The following is an 18,796-nucleotide window of genomic DNA, read 5'->3' on the forward strand; positions in this document are numbered from 1 at the left end:
GAAATAATCAACAATGAAAGATAGATCTACAAATAAGTTAATGGGAATGAAATTGTCTATACAGTATAAAATAAAATTGAGAATGGAAATGGGGAATGTGTCAAAGAGACAACAAACCGACCACAGAACAGACAACAGCAGAAGGCCACCAACAGGTCTTCAATGCAGCGAGAAATTCCCGCACCCGGAGGCGTCCTTCAGCTGGCCCCTAAACAAATATATATACTAGTTCAGTGATAATGAATGCCATACTAAACTCCAAATTGTACACAAGAAACTAAAATTAAAAATAATACAAGACTAACAAAGGCTAGAGGCTCCTGACTTGGGACAGGCGCAAAAATGCGGCGGGGTTAAACATGTTTATGAGATCTCAACCCTCCCCCTATACCTCTAGCCAATGTAGAAAAGTAAACGCATAACAATACGCACATTAAAATTCAGTTCAAGAGAAGTCCGAGTCTGATGTCAGAAGATGTAACCAAAGAAAATAAACAAAATGACAATAATACATAAATAACAACAGACTACTAGCAGTTAACTGACATGCCAGCTCCAGACTTCAATTAAACTGATTGAAAGATTATGTCTTCATCATATGAATATCAGGCACAATCCTTCCCGTTAGGGCTTTAGTATCATACCATCATAACATATATGAGAAGAACATAACCCGTGTCATGCCAACAACTGGTTTTTAAATAAATGTGTTTAGTGCCGATGCAAAGACCCTATAAGTGAATCAATATTAACGCCAAAATATGCAATCTTTAATGACCTGACAACAGTATCGTAACTATATCCCTTCTTAATAAGTCTATTTAAAGGTTTTGTTAGTTTCAGAGGTGAATACTGACATTTTTGTGCTTTATAAAGAATATTTCCATAAAAAAATGGATGTGAAATACCTGAACGTATAAGAAGTCTGCATGTTGAGCTATATTTACGAATGATGTCCTTATACCGATGATAAAATTTAGTAAATGTTTTGACTAGTTTGTGATATCGAAAACCCTGGTGTAATAATTTTTCAGTAATACATAAATTTCTCTCGTTAAAATCTAAAACATTGTTACATACACGAGCGAATCGTACAAGTTGAGATATATAAACACCGTAAGATGGTGACAAGGGAACGTCACCATCTAAAAATGGATAATTAACGATAGGAAATGAAAAATCATCTCTTTTATCATATATTTTAGTATTAAGCTTTCCGTTAATGATATAGATATCAGTATCTCCTTACAGGATATTAATCACAATTTTAACCCATTTGATTTTTCATTTCTGTTTATAATCTTTAAATTGTAATGGGTATACAGGATATTGGTCCAGCCAATTATAAACAAGACAGATTTTGGTCCACATACTTTCCATTCAACACACATATATTTTTTTTATGTACATGTATACTTGATATGATCTTGTAAACTATTATGAATATGGTTATATTTAGATCATCAAAGTAAGTATAGCCCTTAATATGAATTCTTTAACATTTAGCTGTGATATTATCATTGCTTTAATTTGCGATTTGAAAGTTGGCAAAAATATTTCTTCATGGTCTTCAAAAACCAATTGCAGACATGCATATCCAGTACAAGAAGTACTACACAAGAACAGAAGATTTTTCCTGTATACATTGTGTCTAAGCAGGATGATATCCAGTTAAAATTAAACTTCTGAATTCAACTCTTTATTGCATCTTATATATGTGTTTATACTTAAGGTCAAGGAACAGTAAATGGGCTATGTCACAGATTTTGAACCATAAATGAAAATTGAAAAAATAAGGCATTTATCTCTTTTATTGTCTGAAATTTTACTGGTTGAATTTTTTAAAAATAAGTGAACATTTGTATAGAAAGCACATAAAATCGGTTAAAAATCTTCTTTAATTTTGTTTTAAAATCATCAAATCTCTTATTTCTAATGCAAAGATTTTTCTTAAAAAACTAAATGTTGTTATACGACCGCAAAAAATTTGCGTTCATATATTGCTGTCCTGTCGTCGTCGTCCGAAGACATTTGGTTTCCAGACAATAACTTTAGTATAAGTGAATGGATCTCTATGAAATATAACCGTAAGGTTCAATATCACAAAAGGAAGGTTGGGATTGATTTTGGGGTTATGGTCCCAACTGTTTAGGAATTAGGGGTCAAAAAGGGCCCAAAATAGGCATTTTTCTAGTTTCCGGACAATAACTTGTGTATAAGTGTATGGATCTCTATGAAATTGTACCACAAGGTTTCATACTACAAAGGGAAGGTAAGGATTGACTTTGGGGGTTATAGCCAAAACTGTTCAGGAATTAGGGACAAAAAAAGGGGGGGAAAACAAGGTTATTCCGGTTATAGGGGGTATTAGTTTATATAAACAACTTAATGGCATATGAAAGGAGAGAAGACTTAGAGATTGGTAATGTTGAATCAATTTGGCTTCAGATCAATTTTCCATCCACAAAACCTATTCTTTAGTGTTCAGTTTACAGACCACCTGATATGAAAGTAGACTGGATAGATGCTTTTGAATTAGAAATAAGTAAAGCATCAAGCTTAGATTTAGAAATTATTATTATGGGTGATATAAATATTGACTATGCTCAAGGATGTAGTAACAACAAATGGTCCCATATGATACAGTGCTATGGTCTTACACAACTTATTGATAATCCAACAAGAGTTACAGATAAAAGTAAAAAGATGATTGACCATATATATACAAATAAGTCCGATAATATAATTGAAACATATGTACCTTATTTGGCATTAAGTGACCATTACCCAGTATGCCTTACAAGAAAAACAAATGTTAAAGAAATACCTGATTCTAGCCACAAGATCATAACTTATAGATGTTTTAAAAAGTTTAATGAAGAGAATTTTATAAAAGAACTTCAATGTAAACCATTTAATACTGTGAAAGAAGAACATGGCACAGACAAAGCTTTAAATATCTGGTATTTTCTTTTCAATAATGTTTTAAATAAGCATGCTCCAACAAAAACAAAGCGAGTCAAAAATATTCAAAGGCCAGAATGGTTAACCCCTGAAATATTAACTGCCAGACAAAACAGGGATTATTACCATAAAAAGCATGATCTAGACAGATACAGGTACTGGAGGAACAAAAGCACATCACTTATAGATGATGCAAAAAACAATTTTTATAAAACATCTATTGAACAGGCTAAAAATCCAAAAGAATTATGGAAATATGTCAAGGGGCTCAACCAAAATAAAAGTTCTCCTTTTCCATCACAACTTAAGACACACATTGGTGTTATCACAGAAACTCAGCATATAGTTGATGCTTTTAACAAACATTTTATAAATATTGCCCTGAAAGATAGCCTATCAACATCTAAATCATACAAATTTGATAGTAATAAGATTTATGAGGAGGTAGCAGCAAAAGTACCTCAAGATACTTGGTTTTACATCCCCTTAATTACAGTTGCAGAAGTTAAGGACTGCCTTAGCAATTTAAATGTTGCAAAAGCTACAGGCATTGATCAGATCAGTCCTCGCATACTTAAACTATCATCAGAAGTTATTTCACCGTCAATAGCTTATATTATAAATAGGAGTATCACTGCTGGTATATTTCCTTCTGAGCTTAAAAATGCCCGTGTCATGCCAAGTCATAAAAAGGGTCCTAAAGATACTGTCGACAACTATAGACCAATATCTATTTTGCCTACTCTTTCAAAGATTTTTGAAAAGCATGTCTGCAAACACCTATACCGATACCTATTAAAATATAAGCTCCTTCATGCAAAAGTCAGTCTGGATTTAGAAGCCACCACTCTTGTCACACTGCTTTACTAAAACTTATTGATCAGTGGTTGAAAGCCATTGATGATGGAGAAATTATAGGTATCATCTTCCTAGATTTAAAAAAAGCATTTGATCTGGTAGATCACATTATCCTTCTTCAAAAACTGCAGTGCTACAAAATTTCAAATTTATCATGTAACTGGTTTAAATCATATCTAATAGATTCCAACAAGTTGAAAATGGGACAATCAAGTCAAGGGCACTAGAAATAAAATCTGGAGTACCTCAGGGCTCCATATTAGGCCCCCTTTTATTTTTATTGTTCATTAATGATTTGCCCCTTCATATAACCTCATCTCAAGCAGACCTCTATGCAGATGATACTACCATTCACTGCACAGGTCGTAGTCTCAATACCATCCAGGACAGCATTACAAATGATTTAGACAGAATTGAAGAATGGTGCAAGGGAAATAAGATGTATATAAATCCAACAAAAACTACATCTATGGTTATTGGTTCTAGACAGAAACTAGCAAAAACAGACCATGTTCTAAATTTGACTGTTGGTAACTCCCACATAAGAGATGTTAATGGCGAAAAGCTCCTAGGGGTTTTTATTGATGAAAATCTTGAGTGGACAGCCCAAATTGACACTTTGTGCACAAAAATCAGTACCAGGCTAAATCTTTTGTCTAGGATAAAGAAATCCCTCCCCCTGGAAACACGAAAGTTATACTTAAGTCTTTAATGGTTATATTCTCCCTATTTTGGATTACTGTTGTACAATTTGGGGAAACACCAGTGACCAAAATACAAATAGATTAGATAAACTTCAAAAACGAGCAGCTAGAATTATTCTTGAACTTCCTTATGATACCCCATCTAATACAATGTTTAAAAAGTTATCATGGCTTCGATTTACTGATCGTGTAATTTACCACAAGGCCTTATATGTTCATAAATGTTTATATGGATCTGTCCCAGAATATTTGTCTATCAAAATCTCCTATGTTACAAATAAAAATGGAATGCAACTTAGATCAAATACTACCCAATTACTTAATATACCAAAGGCAAGAACAAACACATTTAGAAGATCTTTTTCATATTCTGGCCCAACTTTATGGAATAAACTACCAGAAGCACTAAGACACATGTCAAACATAAATACTTTTAAAACAAACTGCTTTAAGTTTTTACTTGAAAATCCTGGAATTATTTAAATGATTATGTATCAATTTTGATTATGTTTTCTTATGTTTATCTTTGTTATGATGAAATTGTGTGATTTATTGTGAGTGGAGTGTGAGGGCCTCAAGGGAGAATAGTGTTTGTACTAATTGAGCATACCCTCTTGAAATAAAGATTATTATTATTATAGGACAACTACTTAAGTATTAGTCTATGGATCTCTATGAAATTGAAACACAAGGTTCCATACCACAAAGGGAAGGTTAGGGTTTGACATTGGGGGTTATGGCTCAAACCATTCAGGAATAAGGGGCAAAAAGAGGGGGGGCAAGGTTTTTCTGGTTTCCAGATAAATACTTGAAGTATTAGTCAATGGATCTCTATGAAATTGTACCACAAGGTTCCATACCACACACAGAAGGTTGAGGTCGATTTTGTGGGTTGTGGCTTTAATCGTTAAGAAACTAGTGGCCAAATAGGGGCCAAAAACAAGACTTTTTTTTGGCTAAGCTGGTTCTAACATAAATTATTTTTGATCAATATAAAGAAACAACAAATACTGAAATGGCAGGAGATACACACCAAACAGGGTGTTTAAATTATTATATTTAGTTTGTAAACAGATTTACTAAGTATTGCGCAACAGCAAAGTATTGCACAACAGCAAGAAATCTTCAATTGAAAATAAATACAAATCTTTTGACCAATTTCAATGAGGATTAATTCAAAGTCTTGAAATGTCTGAGGTTTTTACCATGTATTACTGTACTGGATATTTGGACATTTTTAAATAGGTCTACATTAAGGTCCAAAGGGTCCAAAATTAGACTTTGTTTTATTTCATCAAAAACTGAATTCTGGTGGTTCTATGATATGTTGAATCTAACTGTGCATTCAGATTTTTAATTTTGGGCCCTGTTTTAAATTAGTCCATATTAAGGTCCAAAGGGTCCAAAATTAAACTTTGTTTGAATTCATGGTTGTTTTTTTTTATATGCTGAATCTAACCATGGAATTAGATTTTGGATATTAGACCATTAAGTAGATTAAATGTCCCTTTTCAAATTTTTAAGTTATCTGACCACATTTATTGTGTGTCAGATATCTATAATGTGTCAAATATTTTTATCACTATTCAAATTCAGAGCTGTATTTAGCTTGAATATTGTGTCCATACTTGCCCAACTGTTCAGAGTTCGACCTCTGTGGTCATATCCAGCTGCTCCAGGCGCACTTTTATAGAAAGGACCAAGTATAGAACCTTGGGCTCATTTTTTAAAATTATAGTGGAACTAAGAATAAAGGCTATAATTTGTTCTCTAAAATTGAGAAAAACATAAAATTTTTCAATCCTTTCAAAATTATGTTAATTATATTGAAATATGAATAAAATTATATTATCTGGACACTTCAGTGCAGAAATGTCAATTATTCTATCACTATGGATTCATAATCATGTTTGAATTGACATATTTGACCTAAGAATGTAATTTTACAAAAAGTTTTTGGTAAAATTAGATGTGAGCCACAGCTTCAGCCACCCAGATATTTGACCCACATCAACATCTTTGTATAAGACATCTTGTAGAAATATATCTTTTTGGGTAAGGCTGTGGCTCATTTTTTTTGCATTTTTATAAGACCGCGGTCGTATATCGGTATCACATCATCGTCGTCTGCGTTGTCCAAAGACATTTGGTTTCAGTACAATAACTTTCGTATTAGTAAATAGAAATCTATGAAATTTAAACACAAGGTTTATAACCACAAAAGGAAGGTTGGGATCGATTTTGGGGGTTATGGTCCCAACAGTTTAGGAATTAGGGGCCAAAAAATATTTTTCTAGTTTCATGACAATAACTTGTGGAACGGTGTATGGATCTTTCTGAAATTATACCAGAAGTTTCCATTTATGGCTCAAAACGTTTAGGAATTAGGGGCAAAAAAGTGAGAAAAAACAATGGTGTCCTTAGTTTTGGAGAATCGGTTGAAATTACCTACCGATTATCTATTACTATCGGTTGACAGCAACCAACCGACTATCCGTTATAATTGCATCATTATACCTTGCCCTTTTTTAAATGAAATCATGCATTTAGTCACACTGTACATGTCTAATGCGTATATTCCATATCATTGCAGAGTTTTATATGTTCATATTTGATCTTTTGTTTCTTTTTCATATTTTATTTAGCAATTAAAACAGTGAATCAATTAGAACCCAGATTCAGATTGAACATATTTTGTCTTATAATTACATGTACAACATTTATTACCAACAATGACACTAAAATTTCTAAATTTCAATTTTATTACTCACATTATAATTTCAAAGACATAGCTGTATAAAAATTTGAATGCTTCTCATTAAAGATATATAATATAAAAGTATTTAACTTTAAGCAATTTAAAATTAATCAAAAAATAAAACAATGCATTTGCATTTAAATATATACATTTAACGAAGGGGATCCAACTAAAGTCTGTTAATTCGTGTAGAATGCTTATGTTTCACTTTTGTGATCATTATTCTTCTTTCAGCTGTGTCATTCCTGCATCTGTACTTATGCTTGCAAGAATGCGGAATTCTTACATAGTTGATCCGTATCTGTATATGTTTCAATGGCGGACAAACCGGGAAAGTTTACAAAAATAAACAATGTTTGACAAGCAATTTGGAAAGGAATATGACGTTTTTGATGCAACAAATAGATGAAACATTAATAAACTGCAATTTGCACCACGTTCTAATGTTAGTAGCAAAAAAAATTATTTTGTCTAAAATCAGAATGATTTCATGTACGCTCTCGAGTAACAAGTACCAGAATTGAAAGAAAGTATTTCATAAAAAGTTATTTTTTTTAAATAACATACGATCAATCTGCAAAGTCAATGCTTTTACCGCGTTTATAAAGAAAGAAATTTGATATATCATTGATTATAGGATGTTTAACATTGTTATTGTCATCGACTGATATTTTTCGTTACAATTTGTTTGACTGTGCATGTTAATTGCAAACCGGAAACGTACCGGAAGTTGATATGCTAAAATTCCAGAAACTATAACGACAATTGATTGAACAAAATCCCAATCGATTATCGACATCGCCAGGCCCAACCAACTGATTTCCGACTTATTCCGATCATCGGAACAACACTAGGTGTCCTGGTTAATGGACAATTACTTAAGTACAGTGTTGTGTTTGAATGACCTCCCTTACACTGCTTTTAAATTATGTATAAAGATATGTTGTTTTGTCTTGAGGTGATTAGCTGTCAATTTATTTTTAGAAGTTACTATTTTAATAATTTTAAAAATGCTGATTAAGGTATATTAATTTTAGCCATGATTATGTATGTCATTTTCTATTTTAAGACTTTTATGATGTATTTAAATGGGTTATTATGGTTGCAAACTCCATTGGAAATTTAAATTGAGATTATGACCATATATTGAGGGAGAAGTAAAAAAAAATTTGGGGGGGGGGGGGGGGGGGGACAATTTTTTCTCCTCAAGATTTCAGAAATCAAAAAAAAAATTTCGTTTGATGTGTTTGTGTTTGTGCTTTTGATTTTGTCATTTCATTAAGGACTTTCCGTTTTGAATTTTCCTCTGAGTTCAATATTTTTGTGATTTTTTGAAAAAGGGGGGGGGGGGGGGTAAACAAATTTTATTTTGAAAACGAAGGGGGGTTAAATTTAAATTTTTTTTTTATGGGGGGGAGGTCAATTCGCAACAGCATATTGTATTGCACAAAAGCAAAAAAAAAGGGGGAGTATTTTTTTTGGTGGGGGAGGGAGGGGGGGGGGGGGGGCAATTCACAACAGTATAGTGTATTGCATAAAAGTTCTTTGACTACAGTTATTCTGTGTCAGAAACCTATTATGTGTCAAATATTGAATTACAATCCAAATTCAGACCTGTATCAAGCGCGAATATTGTGTCCATTTTTGCACCAACTGTTCAGGGTGAACCTCTGCGGTCGTATCCAGCTGCGCTCGGCGAAGCAATTTATTGATACATAAATTTCCGTTTTAATGATATAAAATAAGGAAGGGTCACCGACTTCGTTTTTACAGTATATATCATTCAAAGTGGTGTTCTATGTGAAAAAATACCACAAAACATCGAAATAATCGTCACGTTTTCGCATTGCCAGTCGTAAAACGTTAATTTTTGAAGTATTTCACTACATATAGGTAACTGATTGAATAATAGACAAAAAACGTAGTGGGAGACCATATATGTATGATTATTTTATATGATTAAAACGGAAATTTATTTATCAACAACATGTAGTTTTTTAAGAAAAATCTATGTACCGGGTAGTAGAAATTAGAGATTTGATGATTTTAAGACAAATTTAAGAAGCTTTTTCACCAATTTTATGTGCTTTCCATACAAATGTTCACCAATTTTGAAAGAATTCAATTAGTAATATTTCAGATGATAAAAAGAGATAAATGCATTATTTTTTCAATTTTCAGTTATAGTCCAACGAGCCAAAGTTGTATTCAAAATTTGTGTCATAGCCTATTCCTTGAACAAGGAAGTTATACACCTGATTTCAGTAATCTTGGTAAATTTGTTAGAAATAAATTACATAAACATGAAAAATTTTCTATACCACCAGTGATCATGAATGAGCTATTTAATGAGTTAACAAAACTTGATATAAACAAAGCATCTGGTATGGATAACATTGGACCAAAAATCCTAAGATTAAGCCCCCCTTTTATTGCATCACCTCTCACATGTATATTTAACAGAATGATAGATACTGGTATATATCCTTCTTTACTGAAGAATGCTAAGGTAACACCAGTTTTCAAGGATGGTGACAAGCTTTTAGCAACAAATTACAGACCTATATCTGTTCTTCCAACTTTATCAAAATTAATAGAAAGGCATGTTTCTTATAAAATGTACAAATACTTATCTAAACTTAAACTTTTACATCCTACACAATCTGGTTTCAGGCCGCAGCATTCTTGTCAAACTGCACTTATTAATATCATTGACAAATGGTTGCAAGAAATGAATGATGGTAATTTAAACCTAGCAATTTTATTAGACTTTTAAAAAGTTTTTGATTTGGTAGATCATGACATTCTTTGTTTAAAGCTTGAAATTTATGGATTTAGTGAAGCTACTGTTACTTTTTTCAAGTCATACCTGAATAACAGAAAACAGCATTTGTAACGTTTATTCTGAACAACAACATGTAAAATTTGGTGTCCCCCAAGGTTCTATACTTGGTCCTCTATTGTTTGTGTTTTTTATAAACGACCTTCCCTTATGCATTGAAAATTGTGAAACAGACCTATATACTGATGACACCACTCTTCATAAATCAGGGAAATACATAGAAAATATACATGATGATGTTCAAGAAGATTTAATACAGGGTTGAAGAGTGGTGCAAAATGAATAACATGTTCATTAATGCAAATAAAACAAAATGTTTGGTTACTGGAACAAAGCAGAAACTATCAATTCAGACTTATCAACCAAACTTAATAATAAATTCAAAAATATTACAAAATTCTTCATGTGAAAAATTATTAGGTGTTAAAATTGACAGCACACTTAACTGGAGAAATCAAATTGACCAAGTTTGTGCTAATATATCATCCAGAATATACCTTCTTTCTAAAATAAAGAAATTTTTAGATATAAGTGCAAGGAAAACATATTACAATGGGTATATTCTGCCCCTAATTGACTACTGCTGTATTATTTGGGGTGAATGTAAAAATGAAAGGATAACAAGAATTTTAAAACTCCAAAAAAGGGCAGCAAGATTAATTCTAGATGCAGATCCTTTATCCCCCTCAGCCCCCTTATTTAAAGAACTTGGGTGAATGACAGTTGACAATAGAATCAAATACCACAAATATTTACTTCTATATAAATGTATGCATATGGAAGCACCAATGTACCTAGTTCAAAAGTATCTGCGGGCTGAATGCTTCTTACTACCTGATTGGAAGATATTACTGAGACGTGAATAATTAAAGTTCGTTGATTGGTTGGGACAATCCAAACCTAGTAAATGTCTTTCAATCCTGTAGAGTATCGGATTTGTACTCTCTATTTTAGCCTGGCATCCTGACCCAATCTAATACTTCGTCGACTGTCAAGCAGTTGGCCAGGATCCCAGGCTATCTCTATTTTAGCAATTAGATTTTGCCTAGTCATGCATGTCGATACACAGGTTACCTTTATCTATAAATAGCCGAATCTCCCGATGTTTTGTTAACACGCACATGATTGTTTCACATTCAATCCATGAATCCAGTCGTTCACTGTTACGTACATTTTATACATGAAAAACATAAGAAAACTTGAACATGGTTATGATATTTCATGATGAGAGAATGAATTGTTTGACAAACATGTAAAGCATTTACAACCATGATTTGAAGGATTAGTACGATAAGGACCTTATTTGACACACAACATTAAACGATATACTATGGCTTCATAACGTGTGTAGTAAAATGTGTTGATTAATATGCAAGGCTATTCTGAATGAATTAATCTACAAAGCGAGAACACTTTCCACTTTTATCAGCTAAGAGACGGCTAGCTTTTTTCGAAAAGCTATTACTTGTAATCCTTACTCCTTGAGATGTCACTCAAGGTAATCTGATAGTTCCTAAGCCAAAAGCTGAACTATTTAAGAAATCTTTTGTTTATTCTGGATCAGTGTTATGGAATGGACTACCACACAAAATGTGTAGAGCTCAAAACACTTTTACTTTTAAACAAAGTATCAAGAAGTACTTAACACAGTCCTGATAAGATTCTGTTTTCTACAATGTATATTTTTTATTTTTATTTTTATTTTATTTTTTTATTTTTTACTGCATGTACCTCTTGAACAGTTTTATATCTTATCATGTAATGATAATACATTGAACTACTTGACTGTAAATTAACTATATGTAAATATATGTTTTTGATTGTATTGTAATTTGTATGTGAGGGCCTCAGGGAACATTCGTTTATTGTAACTAACATGTGATCACCCTCTTTAAATAAAGAATTTATTATTATTATTATTATTATTATTATTATTATTATTATTATTTACTGTAACTTGACCTTAAATTATAGTATGGAGCTTCAAGAGTTTTGTATACTTTTTAATTAAAGACAAATCTTCACAAAACAGTCGATAATGGTAGGTGTAAATACATGTGGATCTTTTTTGTGCATAAGCATAAATTCCGCTGAGAAGTTCACAGAAAGATAAAAAATTGATCCAATTAAAGAATTAAATTGCATCTCTTCTCTGGCAACATTTTTGTGGGAAAAAATTATAATATGGGCAATTATCTTATCGAAAAATAGAAAGTCAGGTACACCTTTTGATGCTCAATCGTGTTTGACTTGACTGTTTTGTCTTGAAAACATATAAAGCAAATATATTTGATACATCATCTTGCTTCCAATTCCATTATTTTTACATATTTAGGCTACATGTTGATAAAATAACATTAAAAATTCACAGTGCAAAAAAATGAAATATATGGGTCAAGTGAAATACATAGCAACAGAGAAGGTGTATTTGAATAACAAAAAAAAAGCTTTGTGCTACTACAAATGTTAACATTAATTTGAGGTGTATTCCTTAGTTACTTGTATTATATTTTATTTTGGTTCACTCATTTTTCAATTAAAATTTAGACATGATTATTTTATTTATGAAATGTACTAACAAAAAAAGAAAAGTAAGACACACCTTTCGCTAACCCATCTTAAATTTTTACTGAAAGCCTTTGACGACAGACTTTGCTAGTGGATCTTTTTTATGAATAATTTCAAATAAATTAAATTTTTTGTATGTGTTTAATATCTAGGGTAATTAGTCTTCATCCTTTGAAAATTTTTAGTCTGTCCTTCCTCGAAATATTTAATTAGAAATTTTTTAGTGTTTTTTGAACATTTGAAAATACCCCCCTGACAACCTATCAGACAATAGTTTTAAGATGACAAAAGGCCTGAAAGTACATTAAATGATGCTTAATGGTTAGTACATACATTTGTCTTTTAAAAATACAACTGTCATGTAAGAATAATGATGCTTTGTGGATAAATTTATTAGTTTTCAAGAGCTTAATTGACTGCGCGTCATCCCTACAATGGCTTCCATTTTCACGATTGAAAAAAATTAGGTGGCTTAATGGGTAGATAATTTTGACGAAGTAGAATCCTGATTGAAAAGGTCCTTTCCACATCACTATTTATTGTTAAGATCAATATCTATCAGGTTCAGGATAGTACAAGGTAACAATCTTTAAATACATATAATCCATAGTATTACAGTGTGGTTACCATTTCAGTATTTAGCTTGTAAGGGTCTTCATGTGAGACTGATCCACAATTTTTATGCCCCACCTAGATGAAGTAAACTTGAAGCCCAATCAACTTGAAACTTAGTACACAAGTTCCCTATGATATGATCTTTCTAGCCAAATTAGAGTTTTAACCCAAATTTCACGGTCCACTGAACATAGAAAATGATAGTGCGAGTGGGTCATCCATGTACTATGGACACATTCTTGTTGATTTCACCTTTATACTATACATTGTGTTTTGTTTGTTTGTTGTTGTTTGAACACTACTTTTTGCAACCTTCTATTATACATGTATGACTGATTAACCATTGCATATGTGCCATATAATAAATGCTTTGTTCACTTCTTAATCTGCAAGAAAGTACATTTGTTTTTCTAAGTAGACAAATTTTGAAATTGAAATTGAAGAAGATACTATGATGTAAGAATATTATGATTATTTCTCAATATAACAATAAGCTGTAGTCTTGTGAAATCATTAGCTCCTTTGTAATAGATTTCCCCATCAGTCTGCAATCCAGCCTGATCATACTGTCAAGTCACCAGAAAACTATTACCAGAAGACAAATTAGTCTGAGATGTGAAATTTGCTTTGACAAAACACCTGATCATGTCTAATTATTGTACCAAAAGACCTGTAACTCATCACTGTTTCTAATCACATTATTTAGCTACGTTACATAATTTCTTGGCAAGCATATATTCAATCATTGTTAAAAACAAGACATAAAAATAGTTTGGTTGTAGTAGCATGAATATCAGGGTGCATTTTGCAGTTCACTTTAATATTATATATAAGACTGAAATAGGGTCTCTCAATAGGACTGAAACCATCATAAATGACTCCTTATCCCTTAAATGACAATTTTTGTGTATTTTGGACAAAAGATAGTTGGTAGGCAGAAAACATAAACAGCAAAGACGATCAGCAAAACCAGAATACAATGTTGAAATGAAAGAAACCAGCAAATGAATCCTTATAGTAGTTATTCACTCACAAGGCCTTTACAAAATTATATTTGACCAGTTTAAGTGTTTTGTCTATTACATGTATCTTAAAAACTATATGAGCAGCAAAAATTATCTGCAACAAGATCTTAGAAAAAAAATGAAATAATTTCTATTACTGTGACTTGATTGTGTAAATGTAAGTGTTTCTCTCCACCAATTACAGTTCATTCAAGATTCTGACCAAATTGCAATTTGTTTCATCAAATTAATCTGTTCAACTGGTCAGAAATTTTAACCAACTGCTGTAGAAGAACCACAGTCAAATCACAAATGTGCAAAGTGATAAAATGAAGCATACTAACTTACCATCTATTATGATTTTAATTTGATGAAACAAATTGTAATTTGTTCAAAATATTTTTGAATGTACTGCAATTGGGTGGACAGCAACACTCACAATCAAGTATCTGTTTATGATGATTTTTGACTGATTTAAGCTTTTTGTCGATTATTATTAAACTTTAAAAAAAAAAATAGACCATGTAGACCAAAACTGTAAACCACAAAAAGGATAATCAAGGCAAGATATAGAGATATGAGACACATAACTAAAACTGTTATTTGACTTTTTATTGTAATTATTTCCCAGTAAATATATTAACAAACTTAAAGGTTTTATAATCAAATTTTATATTTTGAATATTTTCCTGAAACAGAGACACATGTTGAAGTAGAGAAGCAGATTATACCAGAGGGATATATGTTAACCCATAAGTTGATGGCAAACTGCCAATGCCATTGCCAAAAATGTAAAACCACCAAAAGAAAAACAACAGTTTACAAAACACAACACAGAAAAACTAAAGACTAAAAACCAGGGGTGATCTCAGGTGCTCAGGAAGGGTAAACAGATCCTACTCCACATGTGGCACCCATTTTGTTTTTATATCCATGTTATTTGAACTCTGGTGGATAGTAGTCTTAGGTCTGAAGATACTATAATCAATTCAGCAGTATCAAAATATTGTGATGGCTGCTTAAGGCAGGGCCAGCAATTTAATTTTTTGCAAGCAGCAGGGGAGATTTTTTGCAAGGAGCAGGGGAAATTTTTTGCAAGGAGCAGGGGAGAGGTAGCTTGATTTGGGGAAAACAAAATTATCATGTTTTTGCATAAATATACAAAGTGATCCTGGTATTGCAATCAAAACGATAATTTGATGGTCTTGATTTCACTTGAAAAGCTGCACTTTTGAAATGAATAATTTGTCCTCGGAAAGAAATTTCATTGCAAAAAGGTGAGAAAAAAATCATAATGGCATACTTTTGCTATGTGAGCAATTTTGGCCTTTAGGAGAATCTATATTATTTTATGTCTTGTGTAATGCATACTTTTGTGACTTAAAACAGTGAAGAACTTGAAAGTTTACAACAATTGAATTTTCTGTAGCTCATCCAAATTATGGACTTGAAAGAATCTCATATTTTTTAGCTGTAATCCACTCATGCTCCCCTCAGTTTTATTTGTAGCAAGTTATTATACTCTGTAGTCTCTAGATCATTGAGATACAAAAATAAAAATGAGTTTAGAATTTTTTTCCAGATGTGACAAGTCGAAATTTGCTAATTTTGCAATTTCCTTATTTAAAAAAGACTGGATCTAAGAGTTGAGTTACAAATTAGCTACAATGCAATAGATTCAATGTAACATAGGGATTGGCAGTCAACTTCCTTCTAGCTTCAGATTTCTCAGATGAAACAAAATAACCATGGCAGTCCTTATTATCTTGAATTATATAATGATGTAATATGAGCAATATATTTTTCATAAAAATTGCATGCCAGGTTGTAGATGATAGATATATGTTCACTGTTGTTAAATAAATTGGAACAGAATCAGTCTATTATATAATTTACATGTGTCAGAAATAATTACATCCACTTTCTGTGAAAGTAATTTGTCACAACATAGGACACTATGATCATGATGATGAAACTTAGATTCTATATCTGCCAAAATTCTAGATTCTCATGCAGCTAAAATAATTAACCCAGAACCTGAATGTCCTATTACAAAACACATTTTTTTCCTACTTTTTCAATTTGTGCTCAACTATTATACAACAGGAAATCCCCTTTGTTACCCAACATTGATTGCATAATGATTTGACTATTATGTAATTTTACTGTGCCAGGTTTAAGATAATTTTATCTGCTATTTTTTCTCATTAAATCCTTGGCTGGTGAGTGAAACGTTAAGACAAAAATGACCTTTCAAGTTGTGACTGATTTGTATCTTTAATAGGTATTCATTTCCTTACAGCTATAGTTCTGACATAACAGTTAGATTTTATAAACTGAATCAGATTCTACAGAATCTGTATGTTGTAGAGGCAATCATAATATTGTATGTTATAGAGGCAGTCTACAGAAATTACAGGAATTTCAAAAGATATTGTATGATGTAGAAACAGTCATAAGATTGTGTGATGTAGAAACAATTCTTATATGTTTAGTGTAGAGACATTCATAAGATTGTATGTTGTCTAGGCTGTCATAAGAATGTCTGATGTAGAAACAGTTCTTAGATTGTTTAGTGTTGAGACATTCATAAGATTGTTTGATGTAGAAACAGTCATAAAATTGTTTGATGTAGAAACAGTTCTTAGATTGTTTGGTGTTGAGACATTCATAAAGATTGTATGTTGTCTAGGCTGTCATAAGATTGTATGTTGTCTAGGCTGTCATAAGATTGTATGTTGTCTAGGCTGTCATAAGATTGTATGTTGTCTAGGCAGTCATAAGATTGTTTGATGTAGAGACAATCTTAAGATTGTATGTTGTAGAGGCAGTCATAAGAGTGTATGTTGTCTAGTATGTCATAAGAGTGTATGTTGTCTAGGCAGTCATAAGATTGTATGTTGTCTTGGCAGTCATGAGATTGTATGTTGTAGAGGCAGTCATAAGATTGTTTGATGTAGAGACATTCTTAAGATTGTATGTTGTAGAGGCAGTCATAAGAGTGTATGTTGTCCAGGCAGGCATACAATTGTATGTTGTAGAGGCAATCATAATATTGTATGTTATAGAGGCAGTCATAAGATTGTTTGATGTAGAGACATTCTTAAGATTGTATGTTGTAGAGGCAGTCATAAGAGTGTATGTTGTCTAGGCAGTAATACGATTGTATGTTGTAGAGGCAGTCATAACATTGTATGTTGTAGAGGCAGTCATAAGAGTGTATGTTGTCTAGTATGTCATAAGAGTGTATGTTGTCTAGGCAGTCATAAGATTGTATGTTGTCTTGGCAGTCATGAGATTGTATGTTGTAGAGGCAGTCATAAGATTGTTTGATGTAGAGACATTCTTAAGATTGTATGTTGTAGAGGCAGTCATAAGAGTGTATGTTGTCCAGGCAGGCATACAATTGTATGTTGTAGAGGCAATCATAATATTGTATGTTAAAGAGGCAGTCATAAGATTGTTTGATGTAGAGACATTCTTAAGATTGTATGTTGTAGAGGCAGTCATAAGAGTGTATGTTGTCTAGGCAGTCATAACATTGTATGTTGTAGAGGCAGTCATAAGAGTGTATGTTGTCTAGTATGTCATAAGAGTGTATGTTGTCTAGGCAGTCATAAGATTGTATGTTGTCTTGGCAGTCATGAGATTGTATGTTGTAGAGGCAGTCATAAGATTGTTTGATGTAGAGACATTCTTAAGATTGTATGTTGTAGAGGCAGTCATAAGAGTGTATGTTGTCCAGGCAGGCATACAATTGTATGTTGTAGAGGCAATCATAATATTGTATGTTATAGAGGCAGTCATAAGATTGTTTGATGTAGAGACATTCTTAAGATTGTATGTTGTAGAGGCAGTCATAAGAGTGTATGTTGTCTAGGCATTCATACGATTGTATGTTGTAGAGGCAGTCATAACATTGTATGTTGTAGAGGCAGTCATAAGAGTGTATGTTGTCTAGTATGTCATAAGAGTGTATGTTGTCTAGGCAGTCATAAGATTGTATGTTGTCTTGGCAGTCATGAGATTGTATGTTGTAGAGGCAGTCATAAGATAGTTTGATGTAGAGACATTCTTAAGATTGTATGTTGTAGAGGCAGTCATAAGAGTGTATGTTGTCCAGGCAGGCATACAATTGTATGTTGTAGAGGCAATCATAATATTGTATGTTATAGAGGCAGTCATAAGATTGTTTGATGTAGAGACATTCTTAAGATTGTATGTTGTAGAGGCAGTCATAAGAGTGTATGTTGTCTAGGTGGTCATACGATTGTATGTTGCAGAGGCAGTCATAACATTGTATGTTGTAGAGGCAGTCATAAGATTGTTTGATGGAGAGACATTCTTAAGATTGTAAGTTGTAGAGGCAGTCATAAGAGTGTATGTTGTCTAGGTAGTCATATGATTGTATGTTGTAGAGGTAGTCATAAGATTGTATGTTGTAGAGGCAGTCATAAGATTGTATGTTGTCCAGGCAGTCATA

The 18,796-nt window shown here is 32.2% G+C and overlaps 1 protein-coding gene across 1 annotated transcript in view; it reads left to right on the forward strand.

Moving 5' to 3' along the window:
* The window catches only part of LOC127728571 (bone morphogenetic protein receptor type-2-like), a 56,768-nt gene that overhangs the window by 11,344 nt on the left and 26,628 nt on the right, over window positions 1-18,796 (forward strand). The window lies entirely within an intron of this gene.

Source organism: Mytilus californianus, unplaced genomic scaffold, assembly GCF_021869535.1.
Source record: "Mytilus californianus isolate M0D057914Y unplaced genomic scaffold, xbMytCali1.0.p SCAF_2, whole genome shotgun sequence".
In the NCBI taxonomy this organism is placed as follows: domain Eukaryota; kingdom Metazoa; phylum Mollusca; class Bivalvia; order Mytilida; family Mytilidae; genus Mytilus; species Mytilus californianus.